The sequence below is a fragment of the Medicago truncatula genome, chromosome 3, assembly GCF_003473485.1.
Source record: "Medicago truncatula cultivar Jemalong A17 chromosome 3, MtrunA17r5.0-ANR, whole genome shotgun sequence".
NCBI classification, from domain to species: Eukaryota; Viridiplantae; Streptophyta; class Magnoliopsida; order Fabales; family Fabaceae; genus Medicago; species Medicago truncatula.
In genome coordinates, this window is record NC_053044.1 from 4,292,904 (window position 1) to 4,315,375 (window position 22,472).

Consider the following 22,472-nt stretch of genomic DNA (forward strand, 5'->3'; position numbering starts at 1 on the left):
TGATATTATCCGATCTCTTAACTTAATTTTTTTAATATAGTCTTCTAAGTAAAAAATGTTTCAAACTAATCTCTTATGGATTTGACAAATACTTTATTTGAGCATAGATTCATAGTTTATGTATCAAATTTATATTATAAATAAGATATATTAGTTTTAATGAATTTAATAAATTTTATTATATATAAGATCAGATGCATAGAGATATTTCTAAATGTTTTTTTTTTTTATAAAACAATGTTATTAATTGTTACCTTTAAAATATAATTTTAATTTCGAAACCAAAAAAACTCCACACAAAAAAAAAAACCTTTTAATTTTTCATGTTAATTAATCCGACTGTCTCACAAATTACCATAGTATTGAAAAATATATAAGATAAACAATTTAAAAAGATATAGAGATTAATAAGTTGGATCAAAATATAATTTATGATCAAATATTATACTTAAATTTGATCTATATTAACCGAATCCATAAGGTCCATTTGGTTGGAGATTTTTGAAGGGATAGGGAGGGAATATTTCTAATTAAGTTTGTTTTGTTCAATTATTTAAGAAGGGATGGGAAATGGGAGGGAAGGGAAGGGAAAATATAGCACTTTTTCCTTTCCCTAAATTAAAGTTTTTGGATTAATAGGCCTTTACCCCCTGTAATATAGGTAACTTTTGATTTTGCCCTCTGTAAAAAAAAATTTTGGATTCAGTCCTTGTAAAAAATTTTTTGTTTTGGAAAACCCCTTAGACCAGCTAACTGTGCATTTTTGCTGATGTGGCATGCTGCGTCACTTTTTTTGGATGACGTGGCACGCTGACTGTATATTTTTTTTATTTTTTTATGGGGTACACGTGGCATTAATATTTTTTTTTTAAATTCTTAAAAAATTTAAAAAAACTAAAAAAATATTATAAAAAAATGAAATAAATTCTAAAAAAAAAAGGATTAATAAAAATGATTAAAAAACGAAAACAATTATGGAAAAATTAATAAAATAATGAAAAAATCTAGACAATTTAGTAAAAAATTTCTAGAATAATTTAAAAAATCTGGTAAAATGAAAAAAATATAGAAAATTTAATTAAATAAAATATGGAAAAATTAATATATTTCAAAAAATCATATTTCCATATTATTTTCAATAGAGGAAAAATTTAAAAATTCTGGAAAAATAAAAAAAATCATATATTTTTTTTAAATTAAGAAGTTTTATTTTATAAAAAAATAAAAAATTCAGCAACTTAAAATATTTCAAAATTTATGAATCTATTAAGAATAGAATTAAAAATGAAAGTTCAGATTTTTCTTTCGAAATTAAAAAGTTTGTTTTTTTATTATTTATACAGAAAATCAAAATATTGGAAAGTATATTCATAATTAAAAAAACATAACATTAGATCATGAAGAATAGAATTTCGATATATATTAATTTTTTTTTTGTAGAATTTCGATTTTTTTATAATTTTAATTTAATTCAGATTTTTTTGAAAATTTCGATATATATTAATTTTTTTTTATTTTTCCACATTTTTTTTATTAAATGTTTTAGATTTTACTAGAATTTTTAAATTTTTCCATAATTATTTTTGTTTTTTTAATCATTTTTATTAATATTTTTATTTTTCCAGAATTTATTTTATTTTTTATAATATTTTTTTCGTTTTTTAAAATTTTTAATTTTAAAAAAAAAAATAATTATACAGTCAGCGCACCACGCCATCCAAAAAGGTGACACATCAGCAAAAATGTACAGTCAGCTGGTTTAGGGGGGTTTTCCAAAACAAAAAATTTTTACAAGGACCGAAATCAAATTTTTTTTTTACAGGGGGCAAAACCAAAAGTGACCTATATTACCAGGGGGTAAAGGCCTATTAACCAAATGTTTTTTTTGGAGGGGAGGGGAGAGATGTCTAAAAGCAACATTAAATTGACAAAGTTATCCTCAGATTTTTTGTGAAAATCCTAAATTATAATTTTTAAATATAAAAATTATATTTGTGTTTTTTCCTTGACAACTTAATATTTTTAACACTAATTCAATTTGTTAACATTTTTTTTTTCCCCTCTCTCTCAACCTTAACTATCTTAACTTTTGTTCTTCTTGATTTACCAAAGATTGGTAATTTATGGTCAATTTTGACCTGAAATCACTCATCCGAATTGTATTTCCTTCCTTTAGTTAAATAAGTGATTTTCACATATTTTCAGTTTTCTTTCGTTTGTTTTTATGATTTCGTCGTCTAACACGATTTTGTTTATTTTTATTTTCCATCTTAGTAGCTGTTTCTTAAAAATTATTTAATTAAGAAGGATATCTATAAACATGAAATGTTAAAGGAAACTGGTTGCTCATTTTGTTCTATTTAGCAATTGTTAAGTTTATAAATGAACTTGGATTAATAAAACTAAGCCAAATAAAACTCTAAATTTGTTATTTAAGATGAGATAGTACATAAATTTTTATTTTATTGGACAAACTTTTGTGACACCGTTATTTCAGCCACACCAAAACTTAGTCATGGATCTACCCCATAAGACTTTTCATATTGGCAAACTATCTTATACAATGACTAGTTAGCAACAAATAGAAATAGATTTAAAAGACTTTTAAAACTTTGGTGTCATGGAGAAGAATATTTCTCCTCAAATGCTATCCAATTTTATCGAACAATGCCAAAAACAATGCATGCCACTACAAAAAAATGCGTTTTTATCGGCGGCTAAAATTTGAATGTTCTGGCGGTTTTAACCGCCGCTATGCACAATACTGGCGGTTTCAACTGCCGCAATAACCAATTTTTTAAGAAAAAAAGAAAGTGTATAGTGGCAGTTGTAACTGCCGTAATGGTCCCAGTTATTTAAAAAAAAAATCTAAACATCACACAAAAATATCAATTCCTATTATTAATATAAATTATTTTTCTTACATGAATTGTAATATGACAATGTGTAACATAAAGCAGATTTAACAATTTACCAGTCCAAATCATCAAGCAGTGATGATGAGTGTGTCTTCGAGAACCTGAATTTACGTTCACGAACAAAGATTTAGTTAAAATAGCTATCAGTGAAAAATTAATCGAGGGTTTCAACAAGATGTGATTAGCTAAGAAACAAATGCAATACGAACCTGAATTCATCTTCAATAACAGATGCAAATCGATGGTTTGAAAGGATTCGACGGAGAGGGAAGGGTTTGAGATGGGTTCGATGGTTTCATGGGTTTAGTTGAAGAGAGGGTTTGAGAAAGGGAAGGAAAGAGTTTGCAGAGATTTGAGTTCGATGCAATGATTATAGTTCGTGGGGACGGAAAGAGTTCGATGGATTTGAGTTTCGATTCGTTTCTTTAGAGGAGGGTACTGAAAACAAAAAACAAATAAAAAAAAATGAAAACAGATGGAGGGATTTTTCTAAAAAAAAGGAGGGGAAAAGAGGGAAAATAAAATGCAAGTGCGGCAAGGTGGAAAAATGAAATTGTGAATACTCCTGGCAGGTCAAAATGCAGTAATGTACAATCTGTATAGTTTGAATCGAGTAATGAATATAGCGGCGGGCTAAACCACCGTTATAATCTGTTTATAGCGGCGTTCAAGTAAACCGCTGTTATTTACTGTTTATAGTGGCGGTTTTTTATAGCCGCCGCAACAAAACCGCCGTAATTCTCGAGTTTTTTTGTAGTGTTCATGCAGCATGCTTCCAGTATTTACATCAAAGATTGTAAACATACAGCTCTACAGCTTGCCCTTGATTATAGGCCTCACAGAACTCTTCATATACGTGGTTATGGATGTAATGCATATTCCAAATATAACCCCTTCTCAAAAAGTCACCACCATATCTTGTTCCATTGAGTTCGAGGAGAGCCCTATCGACACTTTGAGGGTCTTGAGATAGAATATATGCAACCCTGAAAGTATTTATAGAAATATCACTTAATAAGTTATCAAACCATGCAATAATATGCATTTGGCTTTTAGGGTAAAACATTGCTACTCGATGTGCACAACCAGTGGCAGATCTCTTTAGGGACAGGCAGGGGCCATGGCATCCCCCAGGTTTTCCTTATATTTTGTATTAGGTGTCATAAATCAATTAGATTTCAGCTGTTGCAGTGGAAATGGGGTGTCGTAAATTGCTAAAAGTTGCTGGTTCAACACTTCCACACATCTTCTTTTTGCATATTTATCTTCTACTTTTACAAATTGTATTAAAAAAAAAACACATTTTTTTTTGGATTTCGAACCCACATCCTCTTGCTCTTTTCAAAAAATTTATACCACTAGGTCGGTTATTAATTATTATTACTTCTTGAAACTGTTTAATATATATTTCATAGAAGTTTGGCACCCCCAACAAATTAATTCAAGATCCGCCACTGTGCACAACTAAAAAGAATCTAAATGAGATTCTAAGAAACAGACCCATTGCTTCTATCTCGACGATAATAATCGGTACTCACAAACTCAACAACCCCAAAAATATCCAAAATCTTTAGCTCTGATTCTAACTAATAATGAAGTAAAGTCAAAGCAATGATGCGATTGTGTAAATGAGCCTGTAAATAACGGTCAATTTTATGGTGTATAATTGAGACATTCTTGCATCACGCACAAACTAATTTTCACTATTGGATCAATAAATCTCACCATTAAATTGAAAAGAAATATGATGTGACTTATTGATCCAATAATAGAAAGAACATTTATGCATGATATAAAACCATTTTACTCGTGCATATATTAGACAAAGCCGTAATTACAACTCTATTATTCCATCCCATGTTCTAAATTTACATATGATGGGTAAATTTAGAAAACAACTCGGATATCTTGTAGTCATATAATAAGAAAGGGTTCTTACTCTTTTTTATACAAAACTACAAATATTATTTTCATATTCTGCTATCAACCTATGAGAAGGAATCGTTGAGATATAAATAAATAAATATAGTGGGTGCAATTTGCTGCAGGAAACAATTGTTAATTTATTTTCATCTCCTAAATGCCTTGATGCAGTTGTAGTAGGTAAAATAGATCAAAGAAATCAAAAGAGAAGAGAAATTACTTCCGCTTTAAAGTATAAATTGAATCAACGAACCCACTTGGGTTGGCTTAGTGGTATTGGCTTGGGATCTGGGAGTGTGCTCCTCCTCAAAGTCTTAGGTTCGATTCTCTCTGGTGTCAATTTAGGTGAGTTAGTTTAACTTCTTAAAAAAAAAAAAATTTGAATCAACGAACATGTAAATATTTGGAATGAGCTTTAGTCATATTTCCTATAAGAAAAGTATAATTAGAAAGGTTTAAAAGAAAAAATTAAAATATTTAAAAATAAAATTCGAGGAAAAAAAATTGATACATTTTTTAACTCATGTTAGGATAATCCATGTCAAACCTCGATCCCATGGGAATAATACAATCCTTCAGAAGTAGAGCAATAACACGCATTGTTCCTTGAATACCGCGTCCAATCGCTCCCTATGTTGGCTTTGCTTTCTATCTTTGTCTAGGTGTTGCTCTTATTGTAGCCTTTCTTCTGTTTTGTTTTTTTTATGTGGTGGTGCTTTGGATGTCGTCTCCTTGTTGTTTTGTTTAGTAGGGGGCCGAACCTTGGTGTTATTTGGAACGTCTTTTGGCAGTTCATCTAGTGTATTTTGTACAATTTACTATTTTCTATATATATATATATATATTTGTCATTCAAAAAAAAAGTTTATATTTAGGATAAAGAAAAGATGGGTGGACTCTCTGTCAAGCTAAATATAAATTGAATTGTCTGAAAATAATAAATATTATGACATAATATTAAATTTATAGTTGAAGTGTCCTCGTGAGCTTAGCTCGATTGGTAAGGACAATGCATAATAAATGATGGTTCGGGGTTCAAACCTTGACCACCACAATTTTGTTTTTTATAGTTGAAGTAATTAATATATATATCTTTTCAATTTAACTATTAAAAATATTCTCATAAGTGGTGTGGTTGGAAAGAAAATGTGATATACCTATTTTGGAGGTCATGGGAGATACATCCAAAATTGAGGGAGGGAGGGAGGGAGAGAGAGAGAGTATTCATTAGTGCCTTGATTCATTTCATTACCAATATCTTAGATTACAATGACATAATTGAAAGGATCATAATATTACACAATGAAAAGTAATTTAAAAAAAAATACAATTATTAGGTGCTAACACAACAACTAAATGGTAACTCAAGTGTACTCTCTCGGATATGGTGCTCATATAATCAGTCCCTTCACAACACTATATCTACATTTGTTGTCAATGCACTTATATATTTTAGTCCAACTGCTTGGACAATCATCAACTGTTTTACAATCAATTAAAGCTGTAATTATAAAACAAAATAAAAAAATGTTACTAAAATAAGATAAAAACAGTGTACAATTACAAACTAAAGACATAAATTTGAAAAGGATGAAAAAAACATATTACCACTGCTCTTTTCAATATGAAATAGGAAAAGAAATAAAGTCATAGCATACAAAAACTTTATAGTCATAGACATATTTTTTACTTTTTCCATGTAAATATAATATGATTTGATCACTTTATAGTGTATAAAACTCATGTTGCACTTAATTTTTTTTAGCGCTTAAGGAATTTTAAAAAACCCTCTATAGAATTAAAATATATATTTTTAAATATCTCTTAAGTATATCAATGTGTTTTTTTTTTTTGAAGGAGTATATCAATGTGTTGTATTTGTCCCTTTAGAGCACCTAATAATTTTGTAACATAAAAAACTTTCTAATCATTAGAATTCATTCATTTTTAATTAACCTTTCAACCTTTAATGACAAATAGAGAATTTAAAATTTAATAATAAAGAATAATCATCATGACAACAAAGTTATACACTAAATGAATGTATTGTAGGATTTTTTATCTATAAAAACATTTGATCGACAGGAATGTGAATAAAATTTTGTCGTTTCATTATTTCATCAACATTTTTTATGGACAAAAATATGGTTAATCATCAAGGTGGAACTTAGACCTCCCACTGCAGTTGAGACTTCCAAGAAACCCATATCCTTTGCGATTCAGTTAGAAATATATTATTAAAAAAAAGTAAAAACCCATGTCCTTTGTTGTATCCTTATACGTCCTTCCAACAATTTAACATGCAGAATGGTTTTGGTCCCGAGAATGTGTGCTTGTAGTTGGTTATCAACTTTTTTTAAATTTGTAGTGCAAAATTGTTGTTTATGTTGGCAAGTACAAGTTATTTTAGTTAGTTACCGACATTTAGTCATGAAAAGTAAAATTTGGTCTCATTTTGCCCCTCAAATAGTGACGTGGAAGAAAAACAAAGTAAGGCAAAATTGTGTTTTCCCACACCATCTTCCTTTCTTATCTATATATATCTTTGTAAAGGAAACCTGAGTTGTTCTCATAAAAACTTTATCTATAGATTATTTTCACTACACCGAAAACTTAGTCATATAGATTATTTTAGCTACACCAAAACCTTAGTCATGAATCCGCACCTATGAAGACTTTCCTTATTGGCAATTATCTTATGAATGATTAGTTAGCAACCAATTGAAATATATTTACAAGATTTTTAAGACTTTGATGTCGTGGAGCAGTCAATTTCTCTTCATATATATATATACACGTGGTTATCGGTGTAATGCATATTTCCATTGAGTTCGAGGAGAGCTCTGATTCTAACTAATGAAATAAAAGTCAAAGCCATGATGCAATTTGTAAATGAGCCTGTAAATAACGGTCAACTTTATGGTGTATAAGTGAGATATGTCTTGCATCATGTACAAACTAATATTTACTATTGGATCAATAAATCTCATCATTAAATTAAAAAGAAATATGATGTGACTTGTTGATCCAATGATAAAAAGAACACTTGTATATGATGTAAAATCATTTTACTCGTACATATATTAGACATAGCCATAAGTACAACTCGGATATCTTCTAGTCATAGCATTTAATAAGAAAGGATTCTTACTCTTTTTGATATAAAACTACAAAGATTTTTTAATATTCTGCTATCAACTTATGAGAAGGACTCCATGAGATGTAAATATATAAATAACTAGGGTGTAATTGAAAAGGTTTAAGAGAAAAAATTAAAAGGTTTAAAAATAAAATTTGAAGAAAAAAATTAATACATTTGTTACCTCATGTAAGGACAATCCATGTCAAACCTCGATACCATGGGAATAATACAATCATTTAGAAGTGGAGCAATAACACGTATTGTTCTTGAATACTGTCAAATCGCCCCCTATGATTTAAAAGCAACATATGATTTCGCAAAACAAAGACAACCATAGACTATGGCCACTAAAGCCTTCACTTTAGGCCTATCAGCAAAAGAAAAAAAAATGCTCCATTAAAATTTATAAGTGAAAATGCCACATATGCAAACAAGAAATGATCCGTACAAAAAAAAGTTATTTTAAGTCTCATTTATTTTTTAAGATTATTGAACCAGCTTTGAGCAAAAGAAAAAACGTAAGTTAAGAAACGAAAAAGAAAGGAATAGTAAACCAAGATTTACATCTTTTTTGTCAACTAAACTAATAGATATTTGGCAAGTGTACCAATACTATCGAAGTAGTAATAAAGATTGTATCCATGAGGACTGTATTAATCTCAATTCAGCATTCAAGTTATTAATTAGGATGTATAAAAGTTATTAGGGTTGCCTTAGGCAGTAAAGTTGGGTTTAATAAACGGTAAATAAAATGCGAGAGAAAATTACTTTGAGATGAATGATTAAGCCGGTGAATCCGCTATTGTTCTATATGAGTAGTCTACCTCCCTTTATTCTCAATTACTATTCAATCTTTACGACAAATTAACTAAGTAGTTTTGATCAATCTCTTGACTCAAAACCCTTTCCTAAGTTATAACCTTTTAATCTCTTAAACCGATTGAATAACCGCAAAAGCTATGTCAAAACGTTAATTCATATGTCATAACCCTCAATTTCCTATCTCTAGGTTCCTATGTTGAATTAAACAAAATTACTATTTCAGGATTAAAAGCTAGGGTTAGCAATCATTCAATTTCTAAGATCAATTTATCGACGCTGGTGATTCTGCCACATTCCTTAAAGTGGTCCTTCAAATGATGGATTGTCTATAAATGCAAATATCAATATATTAGCAGCAACTTTGGTCGACGTATCAGTGTCGTGCTGTGTAGTCGAAAAATTAGAGGTAAGTTTACCTTTCACATGAGAATCTCGCTAATGAAAAATGACGATGATACGGTGGAAGGAGAGTTATATATAGTAAAAAATTAAGATAATCAAAATAAACAAAAATTAATACAAAAGTCTATTCAATATAAGATATTGGGGAAACGATCATCAAAGTGTTCGTTTAACATCAGATACCAAAGCCCGAAAAGAGAATAGTGAGTAAAGTTACCAGATTCTGCTACTTTACGGAAAGCCTATATCACGTAAATCAATGAAGTGAAGTGTTGAAAACAATCAAAAACTAAAATAATTTGAAAAATGAACCTTAAATAACAAAATAATGGTTAAATACCGTAGAGCATCCAGCTTCCACATCAGAGCTTTCAGCCTAAAAATTATAACAATTTAAGTGAGGTTAAGGAATTTCAAAACACCAAACAAAAAGTTGTAAATGTAAAACGATACTCATTTCGTTTCAAAATACATGTCGTTTTGGAGAAATTGCAGTAACCAAGGACAAACTAGTTTGACACAAAGTTCCTATTATACCCTTGTGTTTGATTTCCTCCATTTTATTTATTTACCCCATCTCATAATTACTCTCAATACCAAAACTAATTAAAGTCAATAAAAAAATATGGCAATACAAAAAAGCAATAAAAAATAATGGTAATACCAATAACAATTAATTCTTTTTCAACTCCACTTATCTAAATGGCATAATGCTTCAGTTATCAATTTTTTTTAAACTCAATTGAAAAACTTCCCTCCCTTAGTTATATTCTAATCTTAAAATGTTTACCACCAAAGTTAAATTAAAATTTGTATCCCACCGTTTTTTTCAAAAACACTTATAATTTCAGTATATATAAGAGTTAGATACTCATTTATCAAATTTATATACAAGAGTTAGATACTAATTTATCAAATTTATATTAATGTAGAACAAAATTTCGTTGCGGATCTCAATGCTTTTCTGTTTGATTTAAATGAAGAACCATTGTTTGATTTAAATGAAGAGCCGCTATTTGATTTAAATCAAGAACTACATGATTTAAATGGTGAGGAAGAAAACCTTTCTAGCAACAGTCACACGATGTATTTCTAGGGAGAGTCCATTAGTCATTTCTTGGGAGACTGCATGAATAAATCCACTTAAAATTGGACCAACACATTATATTTATTAGTGGAAAATAATTATTGTGGAGAAAATTTAGAATCCAATTAATTGTAGGCAAGGGTAAAATATACAAAATGTATCCTTAAATTATCAAAAATACATGTATTTTTAAACAATTTTTTTTCTTCCAAAAACGATATGTATTTTGAAATGGAGGGAATATTAAATTAAAGTTGTTATTACTCCATCTGTCTCAAAATAAGTGACCATGTTGACTGTTGCACACATGTCAATACACATCTTTGTTCTTCTTTTTTTTTTTTTTTGGTATAGTAGTCTAATGGCTAGAGCTCACACAATTAATTATGGAGAAGTGGGGTGTCCGGAGTTCGAACCCCGACCCCTGCATAAATTATGCAATGTCCCTACCAACTGAGCTAAACTCACGGAGACTACATCTTTGCTCTTTAATATTAATTATGAAATAAACATTAATATATCATTCTTTAAAAAATTACTCTTCAAAAAATATGAAATATTTTACCATTTTTCTCTATATTTTCACTCTCATCCAAACCCCCAAAAAGAGGCTAAGTGAATTACTATCATGTTTGTTGTTAAAACATGTTTAGAAAAAAAAAAATCAATTATGATAAAAATAGTATAATACTATTCATATATTAATAATATGTTTTACCAAATTTTTATCATCCAGTTGTTTTAGAAATTTACTTTTTTTTGTCTGCCTTCTGCACTATTTTTATCAAAAGCAAGAGAGAGTATTCAAATACAATGAAAAAGCAAAAAAAATTGGTTATTTTTCCATTGTCTGTGTGTTTTTGCTGCATCCATTACATCAAATCAACTAAGTAAAAATGTATATGGTTCGATTCATACGGTACACATACCGGATAATTGACCATGTTTGTAGCACCCATGCTTAAGAGGGTCACAATATCATACAAATTGGGGAAGTAATGATAGATCCACAATTGCAAAAACAAGCTAAAAATGTTGATAGAGTCTTCAAATCGAAAGTGAACGAGCACTTCAATATATTATTGAAGAACTTGTATGGGTTTAAGATAAAATGAAACTCAATAATTTGTTATGTATTGGATTCATGGTTTGAAGATGATGATTTGGCATCCATATTTTGAGGAAAAATACACACAGCAGGGTAACAAGGACTTTTGTGTTAGTCATCTATTTCTTCAACCAATAACATAGATGAAAGTCAAAATCGTAAATTTTAGAGGATAAAATCATAACATTTTTTTAGGGTCCAATTTAAAATCATTATAATTTTAGAGACCACACGTTGGATGAATATATTTGCACTAAACCCTATGTTTGATGAATGAAGTTCCATGGTTCATATATCCTAAACATTCCTTTTATAATAAGGAAGGGTCACGTTAACTTGTGCCTTTAAGACACAAGTTAAGGAGTTTAAAATGAAATTTAAAAATAAATTTTATATTGAAAGTATAACTTTTGTTACTTTTAAGATATTGAATGCACAAGTTCCAAAAAAAAAATTCTACATTTTTCTTATTAACTTATGTCTCAAAGACACAAGTTAACATTTTCCTTATAAATAATTAGACTCAATAGCTTATACTCCCTCCATCCCTTAATACATGACACGGTTGACTCCATTACGCATTCCAATGCATAATTTTGAGTTTAAATATCTTGAATAATATGTTAGAAAAAATTATAAAAATTTGATATTTTGAAAATACTCATCGAGACGAATCTAACGACATCTTATATGATATTATTTATCTATGTATATTAGTAAAAAAATATGATCAAAGTAAGCTAGGTCAAAATTGCAAATTTTCAAATAAGTCATTTATTGCAGGATGGAGGGAGTATTTAGGATAAAGAAAAGAATCGGTGGACTCCCCATGAAGCTAAATTTAAATTGAATTGTGGGAAAATAATAAAGGGTTAAATATGTTTTTGGTCCCTATAAATATACAAACTTTTCATTTTAATCCCTCTAAAATTTTCCTTCAACTTTTAGTCCCTATAAAGTTTTGAGTCACTACTTTTGGTCTCTATTTCAAAGTAAATTTTAGTATTTTTTTTAATGAAATTGTACAGAAATGTGTAGAATATTGTAAAAACATTTCCAAAAAAAAAATTAGAATTTTTTAAGTAAACATAAATTATATATGAATTTTTAATCATAAAAAATATAAAAATTCATATTAAATTCATGTTTTGTTAAAAAATTCTATTTTTTTTTTGGAGAGATTCTTATAATATTATGAATTTTTCTGAAAAATTTGATTCAAAAATATGAATTCTACATATGAGTTTACTTTAAAAGAGGGACCAAAAGTGAGGATGGAAAAATTTTTAGGAACTAAAAGTTGAAAGAAAATTTTAGAGGGACTAAAACGAAAAGTTGGTATATTTATAGGAACCAATAACATATTTAACCCAATAATAAATTTTATGACATATCTTTAATTTATAGTTGAAGTAATTAACATATATCTTTTCAATTTAACTATTAAAAATATTCTGATAAGTGGTGTGGTTGGAAAGAAAATGAAATATACCTATTTTGGAGGTCATGGAGATACATCCAAAATTAAGAGAGAGAGAGAGAAAAAAAAAATTATAATATTCTTTAGTATCTTGATCCATTTCATTACCAATATCTTAGATTACAATGGCATAATTGAAAGGTTCATAAAATTACACAATAAAACGAAATTTAAAAAAAAAAATACAATTATTAGGTGCCAACACAACAACTAAATGGCAACTCTATATTATTTTATCAAAAAGTTTATTGCATAGATTTGTTGCTAATAAAAGGACTCATTCTTTCATGCATAAGTGTACTCTCTTGGAGCTCATATAATCACAGTCCAATCACAAAACTAAATCTACATTTATTGTCTTCGCACCTATATATTTTAGTATAACTGGTTGGACAATCTTTAACTGTTTTGCAGTCAATTAAAACTGTAATAATAAAACAAAATAAAAAATTGTTATTAAAATGAGATAAAAACAATGTACAACTACAAACTAAAGACATAAATTTGAAAAGGATGAGAAATCATATTACCACCACTGCTCTTTTCAATATGAAGTAAGAAAAGAAATAAAGTCATAGCATACAAAAACATTATAGTCTTAGACATATTTTTTCACTTTTTTCCGTGTAACAATTATAATATGATTTGATCACTTTATAGTGTGTAAAATCCATGTTGTACTTAAAAAAAAAAAAAATTAGCGTGCTTAAGGAATTTTAGAAAACCCTCTATGGAATTAAAATATTTTTTAAATATCTTTTAGGTATATCAATGTGTTGTGTTTGTCCCTTTATAACACTTACTAATTTTGTAACATAGAAAACTTTCTAATCATTGGAATTCATTCATGTTTAATTAACCTTTCAACCTTTAATGACAAATATATAGTAATTTTAAAAATAGTAATAAAGAAGGTTTTTTTCTAGATTACCCTCTCTTATTTAGAGGGTATTTTACCCTCTCATGATATCAACTAATCAACATGTAATATACATTGACAACATTAAATGTTATAAATGAGTCAATTTTTTCAAAAAAAAAAACCAATTATAATCATAAGGTAACTTTTAATACTTTTAATTTTTATTTAATTATAGACATGATTACATTAGAGATCCTTTATCTTATTTATTTGTTACATTTGGGTTCTTTATCTTTATTTTTTTCCGCTTAGGTCTTTTATCTCTTATAAAAGCACATATACATCCTTTTTCTAATTTTTTTATTAAAAAAATACATAATTTTATTTTTTAAAATATCTTTTTTATTAAAAATGAAACAAATTCAGAAATATGATGAAGATGTTCATCATCTTCTTCCTTTGAATCTTCATCATCTTCATTGAATCAAAAAAATTTCTACACAAATATATCTCCAAATATCATGAATTAATGTTGTATCCACCTCAAATTTTCTTTTAAACACAGAAATCAAACCCCTATAGAGAAAGAAATTTAGTTTCATCACAAAAAAAAAGCATTAGTTATATAAATTGTCACGCTGTATATTATTATTATTATTATTATTATTATTATTATTATTATTATTATTATTATTATTATTATTATTATTATTATTATTATTATTTTCTAATTCAATATTCAAACCCATCATAAAAATAACCCCAAAATTGATAGTAGCTTTGCACATCAATTTTGTTGTTTCCAGAACAATCTTAACTTTCGTAAAGCCTAACCCTTCCGCCAGTGACTAAGCCTCCACCATCCGCTTTGCAACATTTGTGAAATTAAGGTTTTGATTTTTATGTTTAAAATAAGATTTGAGGTGAATATAACATTAATTCACGATATTTGGAGATATATTTTAGTAGATTTTTTTTTATTTATTTAAAGAAGATGATGAAGATTCAAAGGAAGAAGATGAAGATGATGAACATCTTCATCATATTTTTGGATTTTTTTTTCAGTTTTAATAAAAATATATTTTTAAAGATAAAATTATGTATTTTTTAATAAAAAAAATGCGAAAAAGATGTATATGTGCTTTTAAGAGAGATAAATGACCTAAACGGAAAAAAATAAAGACAAAGGACCAAAGTGTTACAAATAAATAAGATAAATGACCCATAATGTAATATTGCCTTAATTATATTTAGGTGTTCAATCTTAATTAATTTACACTAGATGACTGGCTTAGAACAATTAAAAGTTCACATCAAATTTCTTTCATCTGAATGTCCTTAAATTTATCAGTTATATTCATAAAATTTTTTTTTTTTTTGGTAGATAGACGAAATGGCAAAGCCATTATAAACTCACACACACAAGTGGAGGTACCGGGGTTCGAACCCCGGTCATGGCATCCGGCCTAACAATTTCGGCATTTTGCCAGTTGAGCTAGGACTTCTGGATTCATAAAATTTATTCCTCCCATTTTGATTGTTCAATTTTGTCGTTCCCAACTGCCGCATTTTTCAATTTTCGTGAGAATCGTCATAATTTCAAATATCGTGAGAATTGTTGTTATTTCCAGTACAACGTCAGGTATGATGACTTGATTTTTCTTTTTGATTTGATTTTTCTTGGTTGTGAGGTAGTTAATTATAACAATTCAGTAAGTCATCCGTTGTACTTTGAGGGCTGCTAGCAGGTGTTGCCGCTGTGATGTTGTGGGAGTTTGCTAGCATTTTTTTGGTTGCTGCTGAAATGGTTATGTGATGAGGCTTTTGTTCTTTTATTTGGACTTAAAAGGCTTTTGCTGATAGTGAGACAGGTCTATGCGTGTTAACAGATTTTATTAGGTTGGCTGCTTAAATAAAAAAAATAAGTCACGATACCTGACGCGGTTCTAGAAACAACGACAATTCTCAAGATAATTGGAAATTGCGGCAATTTGGAACGACAAAATTGAACAATCAAAATGGGAAGAATAATGAAAAAGAAACAAAAATTGATCAATATGGAAGAATAAAGAAGAAGAAATTTGAAAGAAGGAGATGTTTTTGTTCTCACGTTCGAGGTTCTGGAATGGAAGAAATTTTATGAATGTAAATGATGAATTTAAGGACATCTAGATGAAAGAAATTTGATGTAAAATTTTATTTGTTATAAGTCTTGTAGTGTAAATTAATTAAGATTGAACACCTTAATATAAAAAAAATAAAATTAAATAAAAATTAAAAGTTACCTTATGATTAAGATTAACTCTCCTTAAAAAAAATAAAATTAAGATTAACTTTTTTATTTTTAGAAAAAATCTACTCATTTATGACATTTAATGTTACCTATGTATATTACATTTTGATTGGTTGATATTATGAGAGGGTAAATTACCCTCTAAACAAGAGAGGGTAACTTAGGCCTCACCAATAAAGAATAATCATAATTACAAGATAGTTATACACTAAATGAATGTATTCTAGGATTTTTTTTATCCATAACAACATTTCATCAACATGAATGAGAGTATACTTCTTTCGTTCCATCAACATTTTTTATGGATAAAGATGTGGTTAATCATCAAGGTGAAACTTAGATCTTTTGTTTCCGTTGAGACTTCCAAGAAAATCATATCCTTTGTGATTCAGTCATAAATATATTATTAAATAAATAAAAAATACGTACATGAGAGGGGGTCAAAATCGAAACCCTCAAAAAGGCCATAAAATTTCAATTACATAAAATCTTTGATTCATGTTGATATACAAAATATATTAAGACTTTTGTAACCACCCTAAGTTTTTAATTAAATAAGCTCCAAATTGATCCTTTGTGAATTTATAATTTGATTTTTCCATTAAAAAAAGTATTATTGGTATACAAAATATATGAAGACTTTTGCAACCACGATAAGTTTTTAATTAAATAAGATCCAAATTGATCCTTCGTGAATTTCTAATTTGATATTTCCATTAAAAAAAAAGTATTATTGGTGTACTAAATAATGTTGTAAAGAATAAAGATTAACTATTTTTTTTTTTCCAAAGAATGTTGTGCTGATTAAAAAAAAAAAACTTGAAATTCCATCATTATGAGCAATTGGCCTACATTTCGACACGTTCACCCAACCAACAATCATTTACATCACCTTAGAAATAAATTAATAATATTTATTTTAAGGTTTGTGTACCAGTTTCAAACTGCGGAAGTTGGTGGTAGAGTGAGATGGTGGGTGGTAGGCAGTGGCTTACCGGTGCAACAGATACATGGTTGGGGGGTTGGAGATTTTTTCAGAATTTGTTTTTTGTGTATCCGTTTCATTATAAGCTCTTGATTTTATATTTAGTAATTAAGACATAGACACTCTAATGTTCTTGTGACACTAGAAAACACTCCTTATTATATGCTCTAAATTTGCTGAATTCAATTTGAATATTAAATTAGAAGAATAATCAGATTGAAAAAAACCACTTTCATGGACAAATCTACAACTTGTCGAAAAAAAAAATGGACAAATCTACAAAGTGAGGGAAAATGGTGGTTGTGGAACGATAGGTGAATAACTTCAAACTCATGACTGGAAGTTTGTAGTTTAAGAGAGAGAAAGATTGATCAGAAAAGTATGTTATGCAAATCGATTTCATGTTTCTTAACCAAAAGAGCCGGTTGCAAGTATCAAGTCTTAAAAATAGGGTGATGTGGCTAGCTTGTGGGGCGTGTGTTAAGAGCCATATGTAAGAGAGTTTGACACTAGCATTGCTCTTATAAATATCGCTTAGTTAAGTTTCAAATGAATCAACACTACTACAACTCATTTCCAATGTTTTGACAGTTATTAAAGCACAACATATGCTTAAACTTTAATGAACAAAGATCTAATGAAAACATTCTCTCAACGAATAAACTGCGAGTTAGGAGCAAGGATATCATAAAAGTTTAAAGGAAATACAGCGCGCATGCACAAACACACATGCACGCACGCATGCACATATATATAGAGGGGAGTGGGGGCACACAAATCAATTATACTAGTTTCTCACAAACCGAAAGTAGTTCAGCCCCCTTGCACTTTCAATGGATTTTCACTATTTTCACTATAAACCATTATGTACCAACAGCTTCACACCAAGTGTGCAATTAATTGTGAGAGGTTCCCAATTAATATACACCTTCAAAGTCGAACCATCGAGCTTGGTTTTATGGAATTCTAAACTGTGGTAACACAATATAGGAAATCGAGCTAATATAAGCCCTAATTTCAAGGATTTTGAAAAAACATATTATATACAAATGAAAAAACATATCCCGCAATTTCAATAGATTCGTCAGTCTCAACATCGACGCTGGTGATTCTGCCACATTCCTTAAAGTGGTCCTTCAAACGATGGATTGTCTATAAATGCAAATATCAATATATTAGTAGCAACTTTGGTCGACGTATCAGTGTCGTGCTGTGTGTAGTCTAAAAATTAGAGGTAATTTTACCTTTCACATGAGAATCTCGCTAGTGAAAAATAACGATGATACGGTGGGAGGAGAGTTATATATAGTAAAAAATTAAGATAATCAAAATAAAAAAAAAATAATACAAAAGTCTATTCAATATAAGATATTGGGGAAACGATCATCAAAGTGTCCGTTTAACATCAGATACCAAAGCCCGAAGAAAAGATAATAGTGAGTAAAGTTACAGAATCTGCTACTTTACGGAAAGCCTATATCACGTAAAATCAATGAAGTAAAGTGTTGAAAACAATCAAAATCTAAAATAATTTGAAAAATGAACCTTAAATAACAAAATAATGGTTAAATACCGTAGAGCATCCACATCAGAGCTTTCAGCCTAAAAATTATGACAATTTAAGTGAGGTTAAGGAATTTCAAAGCACCAAACAAAAAGTTGTAAATGTCTAACGATACTCACTTCGTTTCAAAATACATGTCGTTTTGGAGAAATTGCACTAACCAAGGACAAGCTAGTTTGATACAAAGTTCCTATTATACCCTTGTGTTTGATTTCCTCCATTTTATTTATTTACCCAATCTCATAATTACTCTCAATACCAAAACTAATTAAAGTCAATAAAAAAAATATGGCAATACAAAAAAGCAATAAAAAATAATGGTAATACCAATACCAATTAATTATTTTTCAACTCCACTTATCTAAATGGCATAATGCTTCAGTTATCAATTTTTTTTAAACTCAATTGAAAAACTTCCCTCCCTTAGTTATATTCTAATCTTAAAATGTTTACCACCAAAGTGAAATTAAAATTTGTATCCCACCGTTTTTTTTCAAAAACACTTATAATTCCAGTATATATAAGAGTTAGATTCTCATTTATGAAATTTATATATAAGAGTTAGATACTAATTTATCAAATTTATATTAATGTAGAACAAAATTTCGTTGTGGATCTCAATGCTTTTCCGCTTGATTTAAATGAAGAACCATTGTTTGATTTAAATGAAGAGCCGCTATTTGATTTAAATCAAGAACTACATGATTTAAATGGTGAGGAAGAAAACCTTTCTAGAAACAGTCACACGATAGATTTCGAGGGAGAGTCCATTAGTCATTTCTTGGGAGAGTGCATGAATAAATCCACTTAAAATTGGACCAACACATTATATTTATTAGTGGAAAATAATTATTGTGGAGAAAATTTAGAATCCAATTAATTGCAAGGCAAGGGTAAAATATATAAAATGTATCCTTAAACTATCAAAATTGACATGTACTCCCTCCGTGTCAAAATATAAGCAAAAATTACTTTTTAGGTTCATTCATTTAATGATGTATGTGGTCCATTCATTCATTTAATGATGTATGTGGTCCATATATGGACCATTTAATGATGTATGTGGTCCATATATGGACCACATACATCATTAAATGAATGAACCTAAAAAATAATTTTTACTTATATTTTGACACGGAGGGAGTATTTTGAAACAAAAAATTTCTTCCAAAACGACATGTATTTTGAAATGGAGGGATATTAAATTAAAGTCATTATTACTTCATCTGTCTCAGAATAAGTGAACATGTTGACTGTTGCACACATGCATCTTTGCTCTTGTTTTTTCTTTTTTTTGGTATAGTAGCCTAATGACTAGAGCTCACACAATTAATTGTGGGGTGTCCGGGGTTCGAACCCCGCCCCTGCATAAATTATGCAATGTCCCTACCAACTGAACTAAGCTCACGGGGACCACATCTTTGCTCTTTAATATCCTTAATTATGAAATAAACATTAATATATCATTCTTTAAAAAATTACTCTTCAAAAAATATGAAATATTTTACCATTTTTCTCTATATTTTCACTCTCATCCAAACCCCCAAACAGAGGATAAGTGAATTACTATCATGTTTGTTGTTAAAACATGTTTAGAAAAAAAAAATCAATTATGATAAAAATAGTATAATAATATTCATATATTAATAATGTGTTTTACCAAATTTTTATCATCCAGTTGTTTTAGAAATTTACTTTTTTTTGTCTGCCTTCTGCACTATTTTTATCAAAAGCAAGAGAGAGTATTCAAATACAATGAAAAAGCAAAAAAAATTGGTTATTTTTCCATTGTCTGTGTGTTTTTGCTGCATCCATTACATCAAATCAACTAAGTAAAAATGTATATGGTTCGATTCATACAGTACACATACCAGATAATTGACCATGTTTGTAGCACCCATGCTTAAGAGGGTCACATCATACAAATTGAGGAAGTAATGACAGATCCACAATTGCAAAAACCAGCTAAAAATGTTGATAGAGTCTTCAAACCGAAAGTGAACGAGCACTTCAATATATTATTGAAGAACTTGTATGGGTTTAAGATAAAATGAAACTCAATAATTTGTTATGTATTGGATTCATGGTTTGAAGATGATGATTTGGCATCCATATTTTGAGGAAAAATACACACAGCAGGGTAACAAGGACTTTTGTGTTAGTCATCTATTTCTTCAACTAATAACATAGATGAAAGTCGAAATCATAAATTTTAGAGGATAAAATCATAACATTTTTTTAGGGCCCAATTTAAAATCATTATATTTTTAGGGACCACACACATTGGATGAATAGATTTGCACTAAACCCTAAGTTTGATGAATGAAGTTCCATGGTTCATATGACGTCGTTTAAGGAAGGCGACCCTTATGGGTCATGTATGGTAGGACATGCATTTACAATTTTATTAATTTTTTATGTCGGTCTTATAACTTGCATTTGTAGGTCAAGTCAGTATTAGTTACCTGTTGTTGCAAGTCATCAGTAATATAATAATCACATGTAACTTTAAAAATAATTTGATGTATATATGTATGTGGTTTTTCCAAACTACAAAATTAATAATTAACTTTAATATTTAACTATTAATTGTTTGTTTTTAAGAAAAAAATAATATAAATTTTTAAGTGTGGGGGCATTTTGCACATAAGTGCAAAACTTCAGGGGGATATTTGCAAAACGTCATGTTCACTAACAGAAAAATTTGACGGAGGGGGTAAATTGACTAACGTGAAATTTCAGGGGGGTAATTGAAGTTTTCTTAATTTCAGGGGGGTAATTGATGAAACTTACAATTTCATGGGGGAAATTGACTATTTACTCATTACTTTATTAAAGACAAAAATTAAACATTATACTCCCTCCGTCCCTCAATAAATGACTTAGTTGACAATATACATTATTAACTTAATATACTTTGACCATATTTTTCCACTAATTCACAAAGATAAATAATACTACCTCCGGTCCTATTTATAAGAGAAATTTAGGTCAACAAAAGTGAATGTATTTGGACTGAATTTTTAACTAGATACATCAACTTTTGTTGACCAAAAATTCTCTTATAAATAGGACCGGAGGTAGTATCATGTAAGATGTTGGAACCGTCTCGATGAATATTTTTAAAATATTAAGTTTTCATAATTTTTTTTAATAGAGAATTGAAGATATTAAAGATAAAACATATGCATTGGTACGTGTGTCGAAGTCAACTAGATCATTTAATATGGAACGGAGGGAGTAATATACATTGCTAGTGGGTCAACATGTCTAAAGATTTATGCCATTGAAAACTTCTTTCCAAATCCAATGGCTAAAAAGCATTTTAGAAACCTAAAAAAAAAAAAAATGTAGTCACATACGGTAGGAGACCCATTGAGGTCTCCAACCGTAGCCTAAGTCTGGTTCATATATCATAAACATTCCTTTTATAATAAGGGTCATGTTAACTTGTACCCTTAAGACATAAGTTAAGGAGCTTAAAATGAAATTTAAAAATAAATTTTACTGTATATTGAAAGTATAACTTTTGTTACTTTTAAGGCATTGAATGCACAAGTTCCAAGAAAAACTTTCTACATTTTTCTTATTAACTTATGCCTCAAAGACACAAGTTAACATTTTCCTTATAAATAATTAGACTCAATAGCTTATATTTAGGATAAAGAAAAGAATCGGTGGACTCCCCGTTAAGCTAAATTTAAATTGAATTGTGTAAAAATAATAAATTTTATGACATAATCTTTAATTTATAGTTGAAGTAATTAACATATGTCTTTTCAATTTAACTATTAAAAATATTCTGATAAGTGGTGTGGTTGGAAAGAAAATGTAATATACCTATTTTGGAGGTAATGGAGATACATCCAAAATTAAGAGAGAGAGA

General features: G+C 28.8%; 2 long non-coding RNA genes across 2 annotated transcripts; both read right to left on the reverse strand.

Moving 5' to 3' along the window:
- Positions 1-6,062: 6,062 nt before the first annotated feature.
- On the reverse strand, positions 6,063-6,586 carry LOC11428148 (uncharacterized). Its single transcript, XR_003010336.2, has 2 exons — positions 6,450-6,586; positions 6,063-6,342 (listed from the first exon to the last, which is right to left on the reverse strand). It is a non-coding gene; the product is annotated as an uncharacterized lncRNA (long non-coding RNA).
- Positions 6,587-12,953: 6,367 nt separating this feature from the next.
- On the reverse strand, positions 12,954-13,543 carry LOC112420510 (uncharacterized). Its single transcript, XR_003010683.2, has 2 exons — positions 13,413-13,543; positions 12,954-13,306 (listed from the first exon to the last, which is right to left on the reverse strand). It is a non-coding gene; the product is annotated as an uncharacterized lncRNA (long non-coding RNA).
- Positions 13,544-22,472: the final 8,929 nt, after the last annotated feature.